Genomic DNA, 26268 nt, shown 5'->3' on the forward strand with positions numbered 1-26268 from the left:
TAACACACTTTGAACATTTAATACATCTAGACTTAACGGCTAACAAGCACCGTTGTTTTCTAATCCAAAATCTAATATCGGTTAGATCTATGCCGCCCGTCTTATTGTCATGTTTACTTATGTTTGCTTATATTTGTTTCTGTGAAAATTGCTCAAATGGTTTATATCATGTTGCTATGCAAATAGCTTGTTCAAAATGCAGTGGGTCTTTGATTGGTCATGTAAACTGTAATAATGGAATGTCACATGCCTTCCTCTCCCTCCCTTCGGATATTAATTATGGAGTGCGATCAATATCAGTCACAATCTTTAAAGAGGTTGTTAATTCCCTCCTATAATTCACCTGAAATGCATGTGCCGATTTTTTAGAGTATCAGAGCATTACTGTAGCCTCAATTCCGTTGCACGCTACACTCTGATTTTGCATAGCATCTTCACCCAAATTGCTTTTGCCAATTTTTAAAATAACAGAGCCTGAATGAAGCCTCATTCCCGTTGCACGCGACGCACCAGAAATGCTTTTGCCGATTTTTGGAGTAACAGAGAATAAATATATGTAGCCTCATTCCAATCACGCATGAAGCTCTAACGTTGCCTAGCAACCATACGCTTGGAGCGCTCTGACATCATGTGGCGTCACGCGTCTGTGAGCTCCGGCGCACAGTCGCTTAGCAACGAGGCAACGTCCTCGAGGACAAATAACCAGTGAATACCGGCGGTGTTCCTATCTGATCGATCCCTGCCGAGGGTGCACCGCTCGACTGAGATCGCGATTGAGTCCCTTCTCAGATACCCAGACTGTTTGATCAGATGAGACTTCTAGCTCCTCCGATCTTCTCTGATTCATGGCGGCGGCTACCATTCCGAGCCGTCATTTTAGTTTCTGTGCCTCACTAGACGTCCAAAATGCAAATTTGATACCCGACTGACGGCCACCCCCCTCTTATTTTTAGATCGCGAAAATGCGACTGCTAATATAAACAACGAGAAGCTTCTATAGAAATAAGCCTCGGTTGTTCTGGAGAGTGAACATGCACCATATGAATTCCGCTAACAGGGCCAGTACACTCGCATTGGCGTACCTTAAGACGAGGCCGATTACAAGATCTTATTACTGTAATTGACAGGGATGGCGGAATAATCAACTAATTGCATACGCTTGTATTATAATCCACAGATGGATCTGCCAAATATTTGAAAACACTACGAGTGATTGTTCTCAATTACCCCGCCCGGGTCCAACGAACAAAGGGCCACTAGGTGAGTGGCCAACGAACTAGTCACTCCCCGTAATTTTAAACTGGTTTTAATAGCCACTTTTTAATATATACCAATATGCAAATCCACACCTGATAGTCTGTCTATCTAACCAACAGGCGCCGTATCACTATCCCCCTTCCCCCCGCCCTGAAGAAGACCCGCTTTAGACCCACAAATAAGGCGTCCAGAGGGTCGAAACGTCAACGATACAATACCATTGGACCTGTTATGAAAATCCAGTTAACATAAGCCAATTGATGTGGCACACTGGACTGAACAGTTACTGAATACTAAAACTGGCCTTACAGAAACTTTCTTTTTCCCCCTTTCCTCCCTTACTCACTTGTATATAAATCACCATTTTTATGTCACTTGTGCACAATATGTCACATTGCACCCACTGTAATTGATGTGCCGTTCATTATAAAGTACTCTGATTAGTGATTTATTACTGATCCATTATCACAGGGTTTCTATGAATGAAAAAACAATTCAGTGATTAAAACCCACAAGTACCCTGTTTTTTGGGGTTTTGATTTGTTCTTTGATCTTTGGTGTTTTTGTGTGGGTTTACATTCAATGATTTGTTCTAAGGGACATGCTAATTGATATAACTATGGCTACATGTATATGTAGAATAATTCATGCATATTTTGAAGTGATCAGGTTACATACCCGACAGAACCATTGTATACACGAAACAAAGTCTGAGTCCAGCGTTCCGCTAATTTCTCACTGCCCAATGGTCTATAATTATGTAAGAGAGCATACATTGAACCAATGAGCGATTTAGACTTCTCCCTATAGATACAGTCCCAGATTGTTTAATGTTTTATTTCATCTACGGTCAGATTAGAGGCTAGATAGTCCTTCATTAGTCCATATTTTAAAAAAAACAATGGGCTGGAAGTTTATAGGCCAGTCTTAAATGTTCGAATGATTTAATATCTCTATCATTATATAGATCGCCCAGACAGTTTACTCCATGGTTCGCCCAGATTTTACCCGCTTGATCCTTAAATACCTCAGGGAAAGTCGGATTCCCCCACAATGGGTAATTTTTATGGAATATAGGTAGATTGCAGCTAGTAGACTTTGCTTGCCAAATATAAGTAATATCCCTGTGGTCTTGAATTTTACCCTTTTAAAATAGTTTGGATCTTAATTCCATATAAGAATGTATCCCTCTGATTCTCAAGCATAAACCTAAACACAAAATCAGATTGATCTAGGCCAAGCAAACTACGAAAACGGCCCGTAAAGGCGGCCCATAAATAGATTTTGAAGTCTGGGAGGCCAAGGCCACCTTGATCATATGCAGCTTTCTGTAATTCAATTGCCCTCCTAGGTTTTTTATATCCCCAAATAAAACTGCTGAAACCCCCCTCTAATTTTTTTTAAAATATGTTGGGGACTTTCAAAGGAATAGAACGAAACAAAAATAGAAATGTAGGCCGTATTTTCATTTTGATCAAGTTACATCTACCTAACAGGCCTATGGAAAGCCTATGCGATATTTTTTAGCAATTTATTTGTTTGATTTAACAAGAGTGCATAATTGAAATCGATAATCTGATTAATTTTAGCCGTTATCCTTACTCCCAAGTAAGTTACAGTGACACAAGATCCAGTAACGGAATTATGGATCCCCACAGTAGTTAATACCAGAGTCTTGTCAGCATTCAGTTTGTAGCCTCCACTTTGCCAAATTTGTCTGCTTCAATCTTAATACTCTTTACAGATTCCTCTGGATTAATTGCACAAACTGCAATATCATCTGCTTAGGCTGTGATCTTTAATTTAGTATTGCCAGCTTTTAGAGGCTTGATTTGAGCGCATTTTTGTAGTGAGCCCTGGAATGGCTCTTTGTAAAGAGCAAATAATAACGGGGACAGAGGGCATCCTTGCCTTGTCCCACACAGATTCTGGAATAGAGATGAACACATTCCCCCTATGACAGCTTGGCCTGTGATTTACGGTATAGAGCTTGTACACACGACCGGAATTTAAGTCCAAGACCAATTTTAGCTAATACGGCCCATAAGTCCCACCTGACTCGGTCAAAGGCCTTTTCGGCGTCTAATAATATCATACCGAAGTCAATCCCTTTTTTGTCTGCATAGTCAAATGCCCCAATAGCCATATTAACGTGTGCAGTGGTGTCCCTCCCAATAATGAATCCATGTTGTCTTTCAGAGACTATTCGTGGCATAAGTGGAGCTAGACGGGTTGCCAAGATCTTTGAAAAGACCTTTGCATCAGTTTTAATCAGTGAAATAGGCCGGAATGACCCACATTCTGTTGGAGATTTGCCTTTTTTTAAGAAAAATACTATTTGTGTTGTATTCCTTGATTCCGGTACCTGCCCGCTTACTGCCACTGATTGTATCATTCTGCACATAGGCAGTAATAGTATTCTTTTAAAAGATTTATTCATGAACTTTTCGAATGTGCAGGGCAAGGTGACAATGCAACAAAGAGGTCCTTTCAGCTGTTTAAGTCTGGTGGCGCCCAGCTGAGATCAGTTTGCCTATGAAGAAGGCTTATGGGCTGCCACAGACTCCAAGGATGAGTTTTCTACGTCCACCCTGCATGGTTAGAGGTAACCCTTATTTGTTTAGTAGATAGCATGCTGCCGTCTTGCACCCTTCCCATTGGAGTAATGATAATGAGATGCAGGTCAGCTAGCCAATGACATATCGCTTGGCTCTCTACCCATTGACCAAGAAGTAGCAAAATTAATCTCTTATGTAATCCGCTGAAGAGTGGTTGTGAGATACCGATGGACTCCTTACAGTTGGTCCAGTGACATGGCGTGTGCCCTCTCGCTCACCAGAAGAAGGGTACTGAGATGAGGTGGGCTCCATGCCATCCAAGGAGTGGTATGCGATGAAGTTTGCCTCCTGAATGATATGTGGCAGAATGATCCCCCAAAAATGTCTGAACCCTCCAACAAATTAGGTTGAGACGTAGTTGAGGTCAGAGCTCATGGAATAGGGATAATCCATGCTGATGAGGTCACAGGTCATTGGAGGAGAGCTGATGAGAGTGGGCTAACTGATTGGAAGAGAGACACAGAGTTGCAGGTGAGACTGCTGATCACTGAAGGTGGGTAACGAGATTACAAGTATGTCCTCAGCCTTTGGAGGAGTGGAAATACGATGTAAGTGAAGACAAGTGTACTTCTAAGAGGTAATACCATGCAGACGAGTTCAGCGCACTTAGGAGCGGTAAAAGAACAGCGCTGGGTCCCACTGCCGTTTTGATAATATATAGATGAGGTTTCATTGGATGATATAACATGCAGGTGAGGCCAGCACTCAACGGAGGAGTGGTAATCAAACACGGATGATGGTAGTGCTTTGACTGAGCAGTATTAAAGAATCAGTGCTGCGCCTTCTGCCCGTTGGCAAAGTGGCAATGACATGCAAATGACATAACATTAGTAGATACGTGGTAATCAATCGTGGGTGATGGCAGTGCATACTGGAGCAGCATCAAAGAGACAGTGCAGGACTCTGTCCTGTAGAGGAGTTCACGGCCTATTAGAGGAGGAGCGATGAGATGCAAATGAAGCTAATGCCCATTGGCTGAGGGATAATGAGATGCAGATGAGGTCACTGCGGGCTATATTTCTGCTCCCTGCAGCCTGGGCTCTTCCTGTGGGTCTGGGCTGGCTCCAGGGCAGAGACTGCAGCCAGCGCCGCTTGATGGAGCTGTCACCGAAGAGCGGGACGAGAGGCTGACCCTAAAGAGACAGCCTGCTGGAGAGCTGCTACTTTTTATCCCTCTCTCTCCGCCGCTCTATTCGATGGAGCGGTCAGTGCAGAGAGGGACGTACAGCTGACTCCTGAAAAACAGCCTAGCACAGAGTTGCGAGTGACCCTCCCACTGCTGGTCTCCCAGTCCCTATGGAACTGTCATCGGAGAGAGCGGCGTGGAGCTGACCCTGGACAGACAGACTTCCAGAGAGCTGTGAGTGAGGGTCATCTGCTGCCTGTGCAGTTTTATTGCTACTGCGGAGTACTACTCTCTTCCTTTGCTTCTTCTAATCTCGGTCTGTCTGTATGTCTCGTACTATAGTCTTAAAGCCTCTGCGGTCTTCCACGCCTGCGCTGGCTCTATCTTCTTGGGTCTATTTCTCGACAACTCTTATTCATTTCCCCCTCTTTTTTGTTTCTGAAGTTTCTACTCCGTGTTGCTATCGCTTAGTTTCTCCCGTTGCTCTCCTTGTTTCTCTCGTTCACTCTTTTCCTCGTTTCTCTTTCTTAAAATCTATCTTCTTCTCGCACTTTCTCTGTTTTTCTCATGCTGGACTCTGCTTCCTACTAGTGTTTCGCCCTCATTTTCCGCTTCATTTCCTTTTTAATTCTCTAAGATGCACTCCTCATTTTGACTTTTTGTCGTAATTCTCTTTGCCGTACCGCACTTTTTCTCAATTGCATTTCCCTGATTGATAGGATAGTTCAGCCGGCCAGGGCACGTACTGCAGAGATCTGATTGCTAACTGCAGGTCGCTGATCCTAACAGCGGACAGGGGTGGTCCAGGTTTTTATACTTCAGAGGTTGATACATTATCAACAGTAAGCGGAAATAGTTACACTTACTATTTACAGCGCCGTGTGGCGAACACTTTGTGGCAATAAACTGTCGCCATGTAAAACTTAAATTAAACTTTATTCACTGTTTTCAATTCTTTCATTTGCTCGTTCTCTTCCCTTTTCTTTATTTTCGTCCATATCAGCCCTCTCTCACCCTTTCTTTGCATGCCACTCTCTCGATGTTTGTCTCCTTTTTTCCCCCTTCCACTCTCTCCTGCTGCCCTTGGTTGCTTTTCATTCATTAGGTTTTGCCCTGACAGTTTCACTTTATATCTCGCCGGAGGTTACTCCAGACCGGCACATGCAGTGAGTAGACTTTGTTCCCAAGCCTGGGGTTGTTTGTTCGTCCGTGTCTCCAAGTCTACGTGAGTCTGATATCGTTCATCGGTCTCTGGGTGTCTAATAGCGCCCTTTGGTCTGTGGCCGTTTCTCGGCGTGTGACACTCTCTGTACCTCGTGGGTGACTACCACTGACCACAAGCATTTGGGTGTTCGTAGTGACTGCAGTTCTGAGATAAGTACCCATCCGATCCACGTGTGGGCTCATGGTTCTGTAGGTCTCTGTGTGCCAGACACCGTCCATTGATCTCTGTGGGAAGTCTGTTGGCCCCTGGGTGTCTGATCGTGTCTATTGGTCTCTGGGTGTCTGATATTATGTCTAGTTGGCTGGTAGGGTCAATAGATTTGGTACTATATCTCGACTCACGGGCATCTAATAGGATCTGCAGTCCTTTGGGTCCCAGGCACCGTCCACTGGTGTCTTTATACTGTGTTTATGAGTTTGGCAGTGTCTGTGGGTCATTGATCCTATGCTTGGGGCCCCTGGCTGACTAACAGTATCTGTAGATTTGAGGGTAGCAGGTAGGGTCAATTGCCTTTGGGTCTGATCGTATCTGTTCGTGTGCATCTGAAAATTAGCACAGGGCATCAGAAGTTTGTATGCACATTTCAGATTTCTGACCATGTCTATTGGTATTTGCATGTCTGATTGTATCCTTTGGTCTCTAGATGTCATAAACCATCTTTAGGCCTATGGATGTCTGGCAGTGTTGGCATGAGTGTGTCTGATAGTGTCTGCTGCCCCCTCAGTGTTTGGCCGGTTGGTCTGAGGCCCGAAGCGGTTTATTAGTATTTCTGTGTGTAATAGTGCCTGTTGGCCTCTAAAAGTCAGAAAGTGTGTTGATATTTTTTATGTTGAAACTTTTATGGTGGTATGTGGGTGTCTGCCACCATACAGAGGGCCCTGGATGTCTGATAGTGTCCTTTGAGTGACTGATACTGGTAGCATACCTCTGGATATTTTATAGTGTCTTTTATTTATGTCTTATAATGCCTCTTGGTCTCTGAGAGCCGTTGTAATAAAATAGTGTCTGTTGGCCTCTGAAAGTTAGAGAGTATTTTTGTGTTTGGATGCCTTTATTGGTATGTAGTTGTCTGGTAAGGTACTGAAGGGTTTGACCTGATAGAGACTGACACTGGCAGCTGACTCCTGGGTACTTTATAGTGTCTTTTGGTTGTGTATGATAATTGGTCTTTGTGTGTCCCATGATGTGTCGGTCTGTGTGTGTCTGAAAGTCATAATACATGCTTGGTTGTCTGGTAGTCTACAGGTTTCTCGGGGACTTATGGTGTCATTAGCGATTTAGTATTGATTATAGGCCTGTTGTGTCTAATAGTCTAGTTCTCTGGGTATCTGTTAGTATGTATTGATTTAGAGGGCACCTCATAGTGTTCACCAACCATTATTTCTCTCATATTGTGCAGTAGCTTATAAATGTCTAAAGGTGCTGGTAGCTCCGTGGCTTTTTGGGAGCGACATCTGATCTCTGGGTATCTGCCTCTGTTCTTTGGTTATGCCTGATAGTCTGCAGCATAATACGGCTTCCTGAAAGTTTCCATTGGTCTCCAGGTGTTTTTTGTATTTGATTATGGCATCCGATAGTGTCCAATGATCTTTGACTATTAGGTAGTGTTGATTAGTCTCCTGGTATATGGAAGACCAAACTGGTCTCTGGATGGGTGTTAACATCTGTATCTGATAGTGCCCGTCAACACTGATAGTGTGATTCTATTCTTACGTTTCTAATGGTAGCCATTGGCAGTTTGGAAGTAATGTCTGTAGTTCATGGATCACTATAGGTCCCTGTTTGTATCTTCGTATCTGTAAGAATGTCATTGGCCATGTGGTGAGTAATTGTTGGTATCTGCGGACCTGGGTATTTTGTATTCTATGAGTGTCTGACAGTGCCCATCGATGTAAGTGCATTTCATGGCGCCTGATGATCTCTGGGTGTCTGATAATCTGTTAGTAATACAGTATAAACTTCTCCCCAGTGTCTGATTGTGTCTGTGGTATCTAGTAATATTCCTTTATTTCTGAATGACTGATAGACTATGTAGGTCTTTGGTTTCTGGTGTGTTGCTTTCTTGAAGTCTGCTACTGCTCACTGGCTTCTGGGTGTCTGATCATGACTGCTGTCATCAGTTAGTGACTGTGGGTTTCTCGATGACTAATAGTGCTTGTAGGTTTTTACCTGCCTATTTGTATTCATTGGGTGCTGACTGGCCTCTGGCTTTCTGTTAACAGTGGCTTCTTTCTGAGTATCTGAAAGTGTCTGTTGGCCTCTAAGTATCTTGCTAGTGGCTGACCCCAGTAATATAATAATAATTATAAATTGTTTTATTTAGTGCTTAATGGCTTCGCTTTCAGTATTTCTAAGCACTGTAAATAAGTCCTAGAATGAGACTGATGATGTCTGTAGGACTTTTGGTGTTGTTAAGTCTTTGTGTATCAAATGGTGTTCATTGGTTGTCGGAAGGTTTCGGAATGTCTGGTAATGCAGAGTTGTCCAAGTGTGTCTCCGGGTGCCACTTTGTGTCTATCAGTGCCCACTAGTCTCTGGGAGACTGATAGAGATAGTTAGGGCTGTCCCACAGTGGCACTCTGTTTCATTGTATTGTATTGTAATTGCATTTATAAAGCACTGACTACCCTTGACGAGGCATCAAAGTGCTTTTTCGGGGGGTAGTACGCTACTCTCGAGCCCATTAAAGGATTAGTGTTGAAGTAGTATAGTGAAATAGGAAAGTAATCTGAGTGGTGGATATTAATCAGTTATTTTGATTGTGAAGGATAGCGGAGGGATAGAAGAAGGTTAAAGGTGTGTATTTATGTAGCACTTGTTACCCCTGATGGGGGGTTGAAGCACTTTTTTGGCGAGTAGCACGCTACTCTGGAACCCATAAAGGATTAGTGTTGAATTAGTATAGTGAAATATGAAAGTAATTTGAAGGTAGATATTAGTCAGTTATTTGGATTGAAAAGGATAGCCAAGGGACAGAAGAGGGAAAAAAGGTTTGCATTTATATAGTGCTTGCTATCCTTAATGAGGTGTTGAAGCGTTTTTTTGGCAAGTAGCACGCTACTCTGGAAACCATAGAGGATTAGTATAGTAAAATATGAGTGGACATGGGAGTCTGTTATTTGGATTGAAAATGATAGTGGAGGGATAGAAGAGGGAAGGATTTAGACTTGTTTTAATTTTAATTTTTTGTTTTGGAGGTCACGACAGTAGGAGGAGGCTTGGGATGAGTAAAAAGGATGTGGAGGGGAAGAGTCAGAGGGAAGGGTTTAGACAGGCTTGTTTTGGGGGATCGGTATAGTAAAAGAGGTATGAAAGTATTGGGGGTCATAGAAGGGGTATGGGGTTTGGGATGAATGAGAGAGTGGAGGTAGAGGATATATTGATAGAGGTATAGGGTGAGAAATAGGGTAGTCCATTGGGAATAGTAGTAGAAAGAGGTTTGAGATGAGTCAGAGTTGAGGTAGAATATATATTGTGAGAGGTATACGGTGAGAAATAGGGTAGTGCATTTGATATGCTGAATTAGAAGAAAAGAAATAAATATATAGATCCACAAGTACTATGGAAAGTATATAGATTTTATTTATTTATTTATTTGCAAAGTTTTATATAGCGCTGGCTAGACCCGGAGGTATCAGAGCGCTTTACATGAGGATCAGCAAGTTACAGGATACATAGTTATATCAGTTGAATCAGCGAGTTACAGGTTACATAGTTACCATAGTTACAACCGTTTGGATCAAAGAATCACAGAGGGAGGGGGAGTGAAGGAGACACGAACGGGGAGAAGAGGAAAACAATGTCAGATGACCAGCTAGGTAGGTGACGGCCAAGGGGCCAGATTCCTCTATAGCTGCATAGGACAGCTCCACCGGGCATCGGCCAGGGTTGCTTGGTCTCCGCGGTAGGTACAAACAGATTTGGTATCCGCCCAGGGGGCGATCAGACTGCCACCCTTATGCTTAAAGGAAAGAAGTATATGTAGATCAAAGATACTGGTAGAGGTTTAGGGTGAGATATAGGGTAGTGCATTGGAAAGAGTAGTAGAAAGAGGTTTGAGATGAGTCAGAGAGTTGAGGTAGAGGATATATTGAGAGAGGTATAGGGTGAGAAATAGGGAAGTGCATTAAATATGTTGAATTAGCAGAAAAGTAATAAATATATAGATCCAAGTACTTGGGAGGTATATATATACATAAAGGAGGTATATGTAGATTAAAGATGCATTAAATACATTCCGGCTTTCAAGAGCTGTTGTACTTAAAATGGCATCTGATAGATCTTGTTGGTCGAGGATGTCTATTAGTATCTAGGTAATACGTACAAAAGGCTCATACAGAAAAGTTCGCAAACTAAACATTTACTTCCTGTGTTTAAAATGAAGAGTTATCAGTGAGGATGCCAACACTGTTTTACATTTTTATATACGTAAATATAACTTTGACCACATTAGGTTTCTTCTGGAGGGTGCTGTATGAAGGCTCTCATTTCCAGTTCGAAGAGACAGAAAAAAATCACTTGGAAGTGACAGAAGACACAAATCATTCAAACACCGCAGCAGGAATGGAGGCTGGTGCATCAGAATTCAGCCATGCTGCCACACCCCCTCTTCTAAAAGTTTATCTCCCTATTCAGGGTTAAGGGATTTTGTACAGTCCACAGTGCAGTCACCATAACAACCCTAGTCTATGTCAGAAGATGGCTGCAGTAGCTAGCTCCTAGAAGCCCAACCATAACCTGCCCACACGGACGTCTGGCAGGTTATGATTCAGTGCTCACAGCTTCTTTTTGGAATTCCAAGATTCACAAATCGCCTAGCTAATTTAAGAAGAATCTGAAAACTTGTGGCCTGATTTATGAGAACTGGTGCATCGCTGGGTGAAAGCAACGATGCAATACTTCTCAATGCGCCCTCCTTGCGACACCAATGATGCGTCATATTTACAGTATGACGCATCATGTCGTAAGGAATGACATATACGTCAGTATCACTGATGTATCTGTTGGCGCAAAAGTGGCGCATAGCTATAGTTGTGTCGGAAGCGTGAGGCAACTCCAACAATATTACTTTTACATGGGGCAAGCCCCGTATGAAAGGGCTTGTGTCACCCTTACGCCTGCCATGAGGCAGGTGTAACATTTTGACGCATTGGCATCCTAGAGGTGGCACAGTGAAATCTTATAGATTTCACTGCACCACTCCTACGGCCCTTAGATGCTGGGGAACACCCACCCTGCACAGATTATACCTGACGCAGGTATAATGTAGCACAGAGGTTTACGAAGTGACGCATCTGCCTAGATGCGTCACTTCATAAATATGGCACACCATGGTGCATTAATTACGCCTCTGCTGCGTCACTATAAGTGATGCAGTGCAAAACAGACACCGGCCTTCATAAATAAGGCTCTTGGTTGTTTTCATCTATGTTTAGTGAGAGCTTTTGGGAACTGGCGCTGTTCCCTTTCCACTCGAGCTTTATGTTGCCATTAGCAGTGTCCATTCACTTTATAAAAGTCCTCTAACAATACATAACGTACATAAAACTGGGGATTTGATGGGCTGTGGAGAGAGAGTTCTTACACTCCCTGTGATCAGCATTTAAGGAAGGTACTCTTAAAAGAAATGAGTTACAAAGAATCCTGAAGACACAAGGACTGTCACAAATAGGAGAAGGGACCTTAAATTGTACTGTCTTGTGTGGAAGGTCATTTGTTGATGGTGCTAAACTGTTATATGGCTCATGTACATAAAAAAGGTTTGACTTTGCGGTGCACACATAAGGAAATATGGTCATTTGTGTGCATATATAAACATTGTGCAGACACAAAAACAAACACACACACCTACAGGCACACATATATACACGCACACATATATGCACAAAGACGCACTTATGAATACATCGACCAACACACACACACACACACACTTACACAGGCTCACACACATACATCTATGGGGCACACATATAGTGCAAGTTACTTTTTATACAGGCTCTGGCCTCCGAAGAGAGGATCCGGCATTAAGCTACCTCCATTGCCACAATTTCAGTGTCCACATTGTCTCAGTATGAAAACCGCACATTTCTATGGCTATACTGTCACAGTATGTACAAACATTACCAAATCAGAAATCACATTTTGGGGGTTTCTAAAGCACCACTGTTTCGACAGAAACTACATTTCCCCAATACATAAAGCATTTTTGTTGTGACACTGCTCAGGTATGTAACGCACCAGTGTAATACCAGAAAACAAACATGCTCGGACACGTAAAGCGATTCATAAAAGGGGGTGGTGATGGACAGAGCATCTGAATTAAGCAGAACACTCCTACCCAGTCAAAAGATCAGGGCTTGATCCATTATCGTTTTTTAGCTCACTGCACCATCCCAGTTCAGAACCTGGCTATATGCAAATTAGTCTGTCCCTGGCCCAGTGCATCATGGGAACAGGGCAGACCAAACTACCAAGCCAATTCTTTACTGGAAATGGAAAGGAAACAAGCTTCTGGGGACCGGTTTCTGGCATTGCAGCCGTCTTCGGCCTGGCTTGCTTGAATCCTGATGGTGCAGTGAGCAAGGGACTCATGTCTGAGCATACCCTTCCACTCCTATAGTGGCCAAAACGATTCATAAAAGGGGGGTGGTGATGGACAGAGCATCTGAATTAAGCAGAACACTCCTACCCAGTCAAAAGATCAGGGCTTGATCCATCACCGGTTTTCAGCTCACTGCACCATCCCAGTTCAGAACCTGGCTATATGCAAATTAGTCTGTCCCTGGCCCAGTGCATCATGGGAACAGGGCAGACCAAACTACCAAGCCAATTCTTTACTGGAAAGGAAACAAGCTTCCGGGGACCGGTTTCTGGCATTGCAGCCGTCTTCGGCCCGGCTTGCTTGAATCCTGATGGTGCAGTGAGCAAGGGACTCATGTCTGAGCATACCCTTCCACTCCTATAGTGGCCAAAACGATTCATAAAAGGGGGTGGTGATGGACAGAGCATCTGAATTAAGCAGAACACTCCTACCCAGTCAAAAGATCAGGGCTTGATCCATCACCGTTTTTTAGCTCACTGCACCATCCCAGTTCAGAACCTGGCTATATGCAAATTAGTCTGTCCCTGGCCCAGTGCATCATGGGAACAGGGCAGACCAAACTACCAAGCCAATTCTTTACTGGAAAGGAAACAAGTTTCCGGGGACCGGTTTCTGGCATTGCAGCCGTCTTCGGCCCGGCTTGCTTGAATCCTGATGGTGCAGTGAGCAAGGGACTCATGTCTGAGCATACCCTTCCACTCCTATAGTGGCCAAAACGATTCATATGTAACGCACCAGTGTAATACCAGAAAACAAACATGCTCGGACACTTAAAGCATCATTGTAATTGACACATCCGCATTGCCCTGGTTTGTACAGCATCATAAGCAGGCCCACTAAAAATATACGACTGCGCAGCTGTGGCGGTTTTCGCATAATTATTGATTTGCAGCATTTGCCACATAACCAATCATCTGCTGCATAATTTGCAGATTGTAACAAAAAATTAGTTTCTTGTGCAAACAGTTCAAAAGTTACTAAAGTCGTAGCAACATGTGTTGCCGCACAGTGGAAGGCCCTCTGCAAAGGTTGGCTTGTCACATTTCTGTTGCTTATTTCTATATTTGGGTGGAAAACTGGTGATAATGAGGTTCAACCAATGCCCAGGCAGTGTTAATAAGTGTAAACATGTCAAAATAATGAAGTAATACTCTGATAAAATGTGCCACATTATGCCGCATAATTTGCCTTTTCTTGTTGCATAATTTACTCAACATAGCCGCATACTATGGCCCTCCCCTGCCGCATAATTCCCGTGGCCCTGATCATAGGCAATTGTGCTGCAATCTACACTTCACCTGTAGGAGGCCTTGTTGAACTGTTAGCAACATGCTTCCCGTCCCAAATCACATACACCCATGTCTCCTCTACTCTCTTTCTGCCCTACAAAGAGGGGAATGAAAAGCAATGAGGACCCAGGCTGCCAGAGAGGAGCTGCACGTGCTTAGAGCTGCAGGGACACTGTACTCATGGCTGTTCCAAGTAGGCCTGGCCAGAATTTGTGGAGTTCCAACCAGAACTTGGTGAAGTGTCCAAAAACCTCAGCCGTACTAAGCGGAGTTTCACAAGTGGCAGAGTGCATTAGGTTGCACCGTTCGTGCTGATTTTTAGTGCCAGGTGTTTGGCCCGCACTGGAAAATCAGCGCAATCAGCACCATGAGCAGCGCAAGAGGGCGTTGCTTCTTTCTTCTGCTCGAGCAGATTTTCTACTCTTCGGCAGCTTCCTCAACGCAAATGGATTCTTCCCAACGAGAGCGGTCGCGACCATGCGAGACCACCTAAATTGAGGATCTAGCTGGGAGGCGCAGCGGAATTTTTTTGAACTCCGCATTCTCCGCGGAGTGCGGTAAATTCTGCGACTGGAGCAGAGTTCACTGACCAAGCCTAGCTCCAAGTACCAGCTGCTAGTATACTTTATGCAGTTATAGGTGGACGCCTTCACTTCTTCCTGGGTGGTATTCCTGCATGGAGACAGAGTAGCCCTCTGGCTCTAGTCCAACTGTGATCACCCCAGATGAAACCTACAATGCCCATGTGCATGCACTTTCACTGGACTACCAATTTTACAGGTTGCTTGCTTTTACTGGCCAGGAGGAGCGAGCTGCCTGTGAAAGGCTGCTACTTTGAGTCAGGGAAGCAAATGGATTGCTAGTCATGGTTCAGAACAGGCAGAGATGTGTAGCTCTGAAGGCATCTTGGACACTTTCAGAGCTACATTATAGTGCCCTTCAGCCCTGAAAGCAGACTTTTTACCTCCAGCCCAGCCTTAAGTGCGAGAGTGCCCAGATGAGCAGACCGGCACTGGAAGCAAGAGGCATCACGAAGTGCATTGCCTCTCTATTCACCCGGCGCAGTCCTGTGGTATCTTTTATCATGCTGGTGACTTGTTCATAATACGAAGCACTCAAGTGTCAAAGTCTCATGAAATGGGAGTAAGAGGAAGCATCTCAGATCAGAGCTGTCTCAGGACTTGTTCATGTCCCACAAGAAGTTCTGTCTGGGACTTGTGACACATCACATAAAGACGAGGACAATCTTTCACAGTTTTACATGGCTGCCCACCCTGTTTTTAGTCTGAGGTTTCGACTCTAAGGTGATGCCAGTTACCTTTGGTGTCTGACTCTTTTGTCCTAAGCACTGCCCGTGAAGGAGTTGTATTGGTTATGCAAATTGATGTGATTTTGTTCTTTGTTCTACGCTCTCTGCATACACAGCTGTTATTAGTGTTCTGAGATTTTCCTCCGAAACGCTCATGCACATATACATACGCTATATATTGGATTGGATGCAAGCATGTGTGCCTCTGGATCTGAACTGGTGTATGCTTGTGATGCAACGTCCTGTATACATTACATGTGTATTTGTATATCGCAGGTTCACCCACAGGTATCTTGGCGCCGAATTGCAGATTTTTATTGTTATCCAACTCAATGGTACTCATTCAATCGACCTCAGATGGATGAAAGACTGAGTGGACCTGTCGGGATTTGAACCTGTGACATGAGGTCAAACACAGGCCCCTGAAGGGGACACATTGGTCCACTAAGCCACCAGACCCAGATATACCACCTGCCAATCTGCTCATTAGCGTTTTAATATTCTTTCTAGATATTAACTTTCTTACCAGGGGCAGCCTCCAGTAGGTTTGGATTCACAATTGTTTAGTAGTGCAGTTCACAACCTGTCCACTTATGCATGCCCTGGTCTTGAGATGCCAACATTTCATCTACACATAGAAGGGATGCTCACCTATTTTTGTAAAGACGCAAACCACATAGACATAAAAACATAACACAACCTTAAATGAAAATAGCTCTCTAGTTAATTGTCCGAGGATGCAAATGACGAATTACTCTGGCTTGCTGTCTCCTGATGGAACGAGTTTCCAATCTCTGAAAACAGCTATGCCCTCAAAGAGAAGAGGCTTTCACGGAGATGAAGTTGGTTCCCTCAGGGGTGTCTTACATGTAATAAAAGGGAAGGCTTGGGCCTGGCAAGTGGGTGCACTTGCCAGGTCAACATGGCAGTTTAAAACTGCACACACACTTACGCTTGGCTGGTGGCAGCAGCCTGGCCCTCTTGAACCCTGCTAATCAGCGCATTGCAGTGCGGTTATTTGGAAGAAGCGGTTGCTCGCTCTAGCGCGATTTAGGCGCTAGCGCGAAGGAATATTTTATTCCAATTTTAAAAATTACTAAAATCATTTAAGCACTTTGCTATCATTTACTTACCTGCACTACTGTATTTTTTGTGTGTCGTCCGCCCCGTTCCATCGCGGCTGGTGCCGTTTGTGTGGAGGGTGAGACGTGCCGCCATCTTTGGTGTAGCCGGACCAGACTGAGCGGTCTAGCTTTCCTCTGAGGCCGGCCATAAAACTCTCTTTCACTCAGGGCCACTCGAGTACGCTTGGCTGGTGGCAGCAGCCTGGCCCTCTTGAACCCTGCTAATCATCGCATTGCAGTGCGGTTATTTGGAAGAAGCGGTTGCTCGCTCTAGCGCGATTTAGGCGCTAGCGCGAAGGAATATTTTATTCCAATTTTAAAAATTACTAAAATCATTTAAGCACTTTGCTATCATTTACTTACCTGCACTACTGTATTTTTTGTGTGTCGTCCGCCCCGTTCCATCGCGGCTGGTGCCGTTTGTGTGGAGGGTGAGACGTGCCGCCATCTTTGGTGTAGCCGGACCAGACTGAGCGGTCTAGCTTTCCTCTGAGGCCGGCCATAAAACTCTCTTTCACTCAGGGCCACTCGAGTACGCTTGGCTGGTGGCAGCAGCCTGGCCCTCTTGAACCCTGCTAATCAGCGCATTGCAGTGCGGTTATTTGGAAGAAGCAGTTGCTCGCTCTAGCGCGATTTAGGCGCTAGCGCGAAGGAATATTTTATTCCAATTTTAAAAATTACTAAAATCATTTAAGCACTTTGCTATCATTTACTTACCTGCACTACTGTATTTTTTGTGTGTCGTCCGCCCCGTTCCATCGCGGCTGGTGCCGTTTGTGTGGAGGGTGAGACGTGCCGCCATCTTTGGTGTAGCCGGACCAGACTGAGCGGTCTAGCTTTCCTCTGAGGCCGGCCATAAAACTCTCTTTCACTCAGGGCCACTCGAGTACGCTTGGCTGGTGGCAGCAGCCTGGCCCTCTTGAACCCTGCTAATCAGCGCATTGCAGTGCGGTTATTTGGAAGAAGCGGTTGCTCGCTCTAGCGCGATTTAGGCGCTAGCGCGAAGGAATATTTTATTCCAATTTTAAAAATTACTAAAATCATTTAAGCACTTTGCTATCATTTACTTACCTGCACTACTGTATTTTTTGTGTGTCGTCCGCCCCGTTCCATCGCGGCTGGTGCCGTTTGTGTGGAGGGTGAGACGTGCCGCCATCTTTGGTGTAGCCGGACCAGACTGAGCGGTCTAGCTTTCCTCTGAGGCCGTCCATAAAACTCTCTTTCACTCAGGGCCACTCGAGTACGCTTGGCTGGTGGCAGCAGCCTGGCCCTCTTGAACCCTGCTAATCAGCGCATTGCAGTGCGGTTATTTGGAAGAAGCGGTTGCTCGCTCTAGCGCGATTTAGGCGCTAGCGCGAAGGAATATTTTATTCCAATTTTAAAAATTACTAAAATCATTTAAGCACTTTGCTATCATTTACTTACCTGCACTACTGTATTTTTTGTGTGTCGTCCGCCCCGTTCCATCGCGGCTGGTGCCGTTTGTGTGGAGGGTGAGACGTGCCGCCATCTTTGGTGTAGCCGGACCAGACTGAGCGGTCTAGCTTTCCTCTGAGGCCGGCCATAAAACTATGTGCATCCAGGAGCGCAGCGGACGAGCGCAGCGGGCGCGACGAAGGCGCGCCGAAGTCGCGCTCAAGTCAAGCCCGTCTGCGCCCGTCCGCGGCAGACCGGGGCTCGGGGCCAGAAACCCTGGTCAAAAACACAAATACTCCGCTGCTTCGCTGCTGTCATTAAGACCCTCTGACAGCGCTAGCTTCCCCCCACCCGCCCACATTTTAAAGCGTGCCGCCACGCATGGTATCTTAAAACCTGAGTTTGGCCTTGCAAAAGTCCACAAGCCCACACTCTGGTCTGCCCCCTCGTCTCCACCCATGCCTCTGACTACTCTCAAATGTCTGTACCTAAACACCAGGTCCATGGTAAAACACTACCTGGACATCTTCCTTCTGCTCCAGGCCGAACAACCAGATCTTTTATGTCTATCTGAGACTTGGTTAAATGAGGCATCCTTACCTGACATCTTGGCGGCAGTCCCTGCTGAGTACTACATACTGCATGTTGACAGGCCACTTGGTAAAAGGGGCGGAGGGGTCGCTGCGATCATTCGCAAAAACCTTAAAGCCTCCCTCTTACCTTCCTGTGATCTGATTGGCTCAGACAACTTAATTTTTAAAATGGATTTGGACACGGGATCACTTCTTGTAATCCTCATATATCGGCCCCCTCAAAACATGCCCACTTTTGTTGCATCCCTAGCGGGACAACTTGCCCCCCTAATTATCACCCATGACAAAATTGTACTATTGGGGGATTTTAATCTTTGGCTGGACTCTGTGGAATCTGACTCTCAGGCAGCCACACTGAAAGAGTCTTTTTTGGACCTCAATCTCATTCAACACATTCACCTCCCTACCCATGAGAAAGGACATAGCCTTGACCAAATTTGGTCTCAAAACATCCCTCTGGCAGTGAATTCCATCTTGCCGTGCATTTGGTCGGATCATTTCCTGATCAACTTCAGCATTTCCATCGCAAAAAACAACAAACCTAAGTCACATCAAGGTGGGAAGGCAAGAATGTGGAAGAATGTAGTTATTTCAGCATTCCTTGATTCATTAACCTCTACCTGTCCATCACTCGATCAGGACATCGATGAATCAGAAGTAGCTTTTACTGAGTGGCTGCTTCTTGCAGCTGATGCTCATGCACCCTATATCGACTTCTCCCGCTCTCGCCCCAATGACGCTCACAGATGGTATACACCTCACCTGAAAAGCCTTAAACTTAAGGCTCGTCAAATGGAGCGTAAGTGGCGTGTAGCCTATTTAGAAGACGACAGGGTCAATTTTCGCAGAGCTCGTAGGGACTATCAAAATCTTATTCTTAAATGCAAAACTGACTATTTTTCAGATAAAATCTCTAAAGCTCAAAATAAGTCAAAAGAGCTATTCAATATTGTGGAGAATCTTAGCTCTAATGATAGAACTTCTCTTCCGATAGTCCCCACCCAAGAACTCTGTAACACACTGAACTCTTTTTTCCATGATAAAATCTGTTCTATCAAGCAAAGTATCCCCATCACTCAGTGTCCTCTTGTGTTTGATGACACACTGCACAACCCTACCACCTTAGATTCCTTTCCCCTCATAGATCAGACTAAACTACCTAAACTTCTCACCAAAGTCAAAACAGGTTCCCCCGATGACATTTGTCCCCCTTACATCTTGAAAGAAGTGGGCACCAATCTTCCTGAGTGTCTACTTTCTTTAATGAATGGATATCTTTCACAGGGCAAAGTTCCATGTGGTCTGAAAAAAGCTCTTCTTGTCCCCCTCCTAAAAAAGGCAGGAGCAAACCCATTAGATCCTATTAACTACAGACCTATATCGCTGCTGCCATACTGTGCTAAACTTTTGGAGTCACATGTCTGTGAAAGCATCTCCAGCTTTTTGGAAAAAACCGAGTACTTGGCACCTAATCAAGCAGGGTTCCGACCCTGCCATTCCACCGAGGCGGTCATCCTCTCGGTGCTAAACACTCTAAGGCGGAACGCAGATGCAGGAACCCATCAGGCGCTTGTGCTTTTGGACCTCTCTGCTGCATTCGACACGGTCGACCACACCATCTTGGTCGACCGTGTCGAACAGGCAGGTCTCAGGGGTCCTGCATTGAGCTGGATCCGCTCTTTTCTCACGGGCCGTACTCAATCGGTCAGATTGGGCTCTTTCTCTGCTCCCATCCTACCTACCACCTGTGGGGTACCACAAGGTTCCTCATTGTCCCCCCTGCTCTTTAATGTGTACCTACGCCCTCTTTTGCACTCGCTCCGTAATGCAAATGTAACCATCTTCAACTATGCGGATGACTTGCAGCTCATCTTTCCTCTTAACACCCAGGACTCAGTGGTTGAATTCCAAAGAACTATGTCCCACATACTGAGTTGGATGAGCTGCAGCCATCTGAAGCTCAATCCGGGCAAGACCGAGTTGATCTTGCCCGGACAGAGCTCGCTTAGTTGGAACTCCAGCTTCTGGCCCATTAGTATGGGAGTCCCCCCATCTAAATCAACGGTGGTCAAGAGCCTAGGTATCCTTATCAGCGAGGATCTCTCGCTAAAAAGACAGGTTGGAGCGGTGGTATCCTCCAGCATCTTCCAACTGCAGAAAATAAAAAAAATCGCTCGTTTTTTTTCCTCAGCAGCTCTCACACAGATTGTCATCTCCTTGGTTCTGTCCAGGCTTGACTTCTCCAACAGTCTCTATCTCGGCCTACAAATTGGAGAGCTAAAACGTCTCCAGCTTGTTCAGAACCAAGCCGCCAGGCTTCTTCTGAATATACCTAGGAGGCAATCTATCAGACCTGGCCTTAAACAGCTCCACTGGTTGCCAGTTGAGCAGCGTGTGGCCTTCAAGGCCGGGTGCATACTGTTCAGGTCTTTGAATGACTCTGGCCCTCTATTCATCAGAGATCTATTCAAAAAATACTGCCCTTCCCGTCATCTTCGTTCGACCTATAAATCACTCCTGATCGTACCCCCATTTAAAAGGAAACGCCTTGGAGGCAGCTGTTTCGACCACCTCGCTGCAGGTCTTTGGAACTCTCTCCCCCTCAACATAAAACTCAACGATAACATCCTCAGTTTCAGACATTCTCTGAAAACCTGGCTCTTCACTCAAGCTCACTACTGATAGCACTGCTCTTTCTATTATCTGCCTGCTTGGTTTATTTTCTATAGCGCCATGAAGCCTCCGGGCGTACGAGCGCTCAATAAATTCCCAATTAACATTAACATTAACACACACAGATACTGCAGGCCCACTAGTAGCATTTAATTTACAGGCCCGGGGCACACCTAGTGCACTTTACCAGGGACGTACTAGTAAATCAAATATGCCAATCATGGACAAACCAATCACCAATACAAATTACACAGGGAACACTTGTACTTTATCACTGGTCAGCAGTGGTAAAGTGCCCAGAGTCCTAAAACCAGCAAAAACTAAATGAAGCACACAGTAAAAAAAACAGGAGGTCAGGAGCAAAGAGACTGGGAAAATCTCGCCAAAAGATTTCATGACTGACAATCCAAATCCTTTTACCATGCCATGTTAGAAGACCTTTGATCAGGCTGTTAAAATGCTACAGTTACTACTACCCGCTTAGATTCGAATTTTGATATGTGAAAACGTTTCTAAGTCCTAACTGGTAAAAATGTGTCAAAGGATGTAGAGATCGCAGTGGGTTCTAAATGTAACATACAGGTGGATCTGTCCAACCTTTCAGTGGAACGGTACTGGTAATGTACAGGAGGGTCTGGGCACTCAATGCTTTCCCTGGTTTTGGTCCTTTTACCAGGTAATGTGCACCTAGAAAAGGGATTTGACAGCCTGTTTCTTCTACCTTTTCCTTTCACCTAGTATTGTGGAACGGGCAGAGAAGTGAATGCCTACCCCGCAGACCTCTCTTTTCCCCTAGCACTGTTCAAGTGGGACACAGTGGCTTCGTTTTTCAGTGCTGTTCTTTAATCTCGTAAGTTATGAGGGGACCGAGAGGTTACTGGCTAGCACCCCATTTCTGTCCTTTTACCTAGTCCTACACAGGTTGGACAGGGATGTGACAACGTGGTCTTGCAGTGCTGTTCATTCATCTAGTAATTTATAGTGGGGACAGTGAGTGCAGTCGTGCTGAAACCATGGGAGCGAAATATTAAAACCTGAGTTTATATTGATTAAGAATGTACAATAAAGGGGAAACAGCCTTTACAAAGAGGTTGCTTCCACATTGTGCCTTTACTTTGCATTTCTTACAACCGATGTTTTTACAATGTTTATTCCTTTACAATGCATGCCTTTAACACACATTTAAGGTAAGTTCTGGGGTGTGAGGTGTCTCCCCCACAAATACAAGGCAAGTGTGCCGAAACGCGTCATGATGTTTTGAAAATAAACCTCAAACTGGATAGCTGATTGTGCTCCTGTGTTGGTGTCCGATTCTTCAAACAAGATATCGGGTTTGGTTGGAGAATATATATATATATCGAACTCCACGGTCCTGCAGCACAAGGATCCCGATGAGAACACGAGCACAAAAAGTTACAGACCACAGCGATGGATGATGCAAAAAAGAAGTGCTTTATTCCAAGTAGGGTAGCAGCATAAAAAAAAAATATATATATATATATATATATACACAATATGTGGTAAAGGCATACGTTGTAAAAGCATAGGCGGACTAAAAAAAATGTGGCATAAAAAATGCGATGCAAAGGCACGCAAGGTATTTCCCTGCGTTGTTCCGACATACAACCACAATAGAGAAGCTTTTCAAATGTTTTTCTTCTGGAAGCATTTATTGTGTTTTCAAATACAGTGCTATATTCTCTTTTAGTGAGGTGATGTTATTGGCCAGCACTCTCACTCTAAACATCGTTTCAGTTTCACTGGGGAAGTGACTGCGTAGCTGCCATGCCCCCCACCCCCACCCAGTCTCTCGAGCGAGTGAGGATGCTAAAAAAGCACACTACTGCAAAGACAATATCTCTGGGTTCCTTAAAAGGCCAAACAGAGTGGTCCACGTTTTAGTCTGGCTACTGGCAGCTTTATTTGTTACTGATCTTTAAAAATATACTGGTCCCACCCATGGGAGAATCATTCTCCAACTATATGCTATTAGCTGCTCGTTCTTAATTCCATCTATTGATTGCTTACTTTGTAATGCCCATGGGGCTATATTACAATTAAAAAGTACACTGGGCAATTATTTATGTTATACATGCATTGTATAAATTATACAATCGTTTAAAAAAAAATCTTCCGAGACCTTAACTAAGCCAATCTGCTTCTAAAAAATAAATAAATAAATTCTCCCTTTGCAGAGTGAGATGCCTGATCCCAAAATGGCTGCTCGATGTCTACAGATTTGCACTACTTCGATCAGTAGCCACTGGGTCAGGCGTCCTGACAGGTAAATACCACTTCCTGCCGTCCTCCTCTGCCATCTCATTCATTCTCTTCCTTTGAGTATTCCCTGTCCTGCCGTGAGCAGCGTGGCAGCTCATGTCGCTCCGGCTTCTTCGTCCCTGAATGGAGCTATCCCTGAGCTGTGTGCTCACCCTGCTCTGACCTGCCTCTCGCCGCCGGAAGCTCTGCTCCGAGTTGTCAGAAGCTCCACTCGACCACTCGAAGCTTCTGGCACCAGCACAGCTCCCTCTCCCCCCCCCCCCCCCCCCGGAATCTCCAGTGTGGTGCTCTCTCCTCCTGTCCCTATTGGCTGTTCAGCAAGCCATTATGTCTCATTTCACTTTACTGTAATATAAAGTGCATGTGCTTTTTCTTATGCCCAAAAGATTGTAGGGGTGGGTGAGTTTGTAAAGAATGTCAGGTGTGCATCTATCATGGACAGAGGCACTCTGTGCGTATGTGCATTTTTTTTATTTTTTATTTATGCGATTTTCTATAGCGCGAACTTTACCCGAAGGTGTCAGAGCGCTTTACATCAGCACCAGTTGAAAAACATAAGGACTTAGGATTACATGCGTTACAAAAAGGATACACACGGAAAAAAATTGCAAATGTACAAGATGTAAAGTCACACAAGGAGGAGATACACTTGGACATACTCTAAGAGTCACATAGGAATGGTACATGGTACAAAGGTCTACTGCATATACTAGTGATTAGAGTTATCTCTATATACATAGGGAAGGGATATGAATGGATATGCTCCAAGAGTCACATAGGAATGGTAGAGAGCACAACTCTACAGCATATACTAGTGATTAGAGTTATCTCTATATACATAGGGAAGGGATACACATAGATATACTCTAAGAGTCACATAGGAATGGTAGAGAGCACAACGGTCTACAGCATATACTAGTGATGAGAGTTATCTCTATATACATAGGGAAGGGATACGAATAGATATACTCTAAGAGTCACATAGAAATGGAAGAGAGCACAATGGTCTACAGCATATACTAGTGAATAGAGTTATCTCTATATACATAGGGAAGGGACAGGCCGGGGACCAGGGAAAAAACGGCCGAGAACAGCAGCAAAATGGCGGGCAGGACAGAAGGAAAAGTGAAGGAGTCCAAGAGTCTGTGGTCCACAAATGCAGTGCCTCAAGTGTTTCCCGTACCGGGGTCTGTAATTATGGTCATCCGACTCTCGATGCGTCTTATAGGAGTGCCCCTGGATTGAGAGGGGGGATGCAGCATAGGACAGGATTCCCTGGCGAGGAACTGGCTGTTGAGATGGTGAGAGAGCGCAAACTGATATAAATATATGAGTACATCACACTTACCTATAGAGAGCATAATTCATGAAGAGAAATGCCATGAGTGCTAATAGTATTGGAAATTATATTCTAAATGTATAGCTAATATAGAGATTTAAGTAGAAGTGGAATTAATACAGAAATGTGTGACATTATATGATTTTATTAGACGTGATTATTTTGAATCTATGTCGTGTAGCTGTTAACATATAAGATGGTCTGTGGTAAAACGCAGAACGTGGTAGGCCTCAGGGCCAGAGCTGGAGCTAAAAGGGAAGGTGTTTCTTTTCACGATACAGATTGTTTAACGTTTTGGTCATTGCATTAATGGGCCATGATTTAGAGTAATGTTTTCTAAATAATAGAATAAGAGTTTTAACATGCTTTAATTAAATGAAGAAATTGAATGCTATAATCATAATGTGAAATATTGTAGGCCTGAAATGTTTTAGCATTGATTTACACGTACATGTCTGGGCTGAGAAATGTTGCAAGCCTTTTTAGAAGTCTATGAGAGTTGGGTTCTTGGCGGCAGATATCTGTCTGCAACAGGAAAGGGGGGATCCAATTATAAGTGAATGAATAGAGGCCTGTTCAGTAGACGGCCCAGACATGGAGGAGGGTTCTGGAATGTTTAAGGGGTATCAGCGGGCCGGAGAAGAGACTGAGAAGCAAGGTCAACTCTAACGTCTGAGGCCCAATACAAAGCATCATGGAAAAAGCCTGAAGTTGCACCACGTGAGAGGCGTTTCGCAAGGGGCGTCTCAAATGTTGTTGACTGTTTTGTATTAGGGACAGCACCCCTGGGTGGAGTTAGAGCAGAGACCTGAGGACCCTTTAGAGAGCGGATGGGTAGGCAGTGAGGGGTCATGACTGGAGAACTTTAGGTTTTCACCAAGAGACTTAGAGTGGGTGACTTCCCTTGGGGGTCATTCATTGCTGACACCTTTGTTAGGTTGGGATTTGGTTAAGTAGGGATACCATCTAGAACAGGGTAGGGACGCCTAACCTGTGTTTGTTTTCCTCCAACCTAAATGAAGGAGAGATATGCGTCTATGCTGATAGCTTTGCTATTTTTAGAACTTGTGTTAGTGATTTCTGTTGCTCGTCTGAGGGCTTTTCGAGAGCACATGTATGTAATTGGACCTGTGTACCTCGTGAATCTCATTCTGAGATGCTTGTATTTGCAGCTCATTATATCTTTACAATAAACTTTTGAAACCTAGAAGTTGTCCGTGATCTTTGAGAGTAGAGTCCTTTCTTGGGTGAACTAATTTGCAGATAGGTGTACTGTTTCCTTCCAAGACAGGCAATAAAGGTTCAGTCGACCAGATCGAGGTTTGGATCAATAGATATAAGGTATCGATCAAAATCTCGCCCTTTCAGTTGGTAGCTATAGAGGATGGTTGCCTTCTTGAGGACGGTGACCTAGG

At 44.6% G+C, this 26268-nt stretch overlaps 1 protein-coding gene and 1 long non-coding RNA gene across 4 annotated transcripts in view; one reads left to right on the top strand and one right to left on the bottom strand.

Moving 5' to 3' along the window:
* Positions 1–26268, bottom strand: part of LOC144753769 (uncharacterized) — a 295636-nt gene that overhangs the window by 198156 nt on the left and 71212 nt on the right. The gene's annotated exons all lie outside the window — the stretch shown is intronic.
* LOC144755710 (transcription factor Maf-like) overlaps positions 4920–26268 on the top strand; it is a 47850-nt gene continuing 26501 nt past the window's right edge. Inside the window, exon 1 of the mRNA XM_078644898.1 lies at positions 4920–5235. The gene's annotated coding sequence lies outside the window, so the exon portion shown is untranslated. The remainder of the gene's footprint in view (positions 5236–26268) is intronic.

The sequence above is a fragment of the Lissotriton helveticus genome, chromosome 5_1, assembly GCF_964261635.1.
Source record: "Lissotriton helveticus chromosome 5_1, aLisHel1.1, whole genome shotgun sequence".
Taxonomy (NCBI): Eukaryota; Metazoa; Chordata; class Amphibia; order Caudata; family Salamandridae; genus Lissotriton; species Lissotriton helveticus.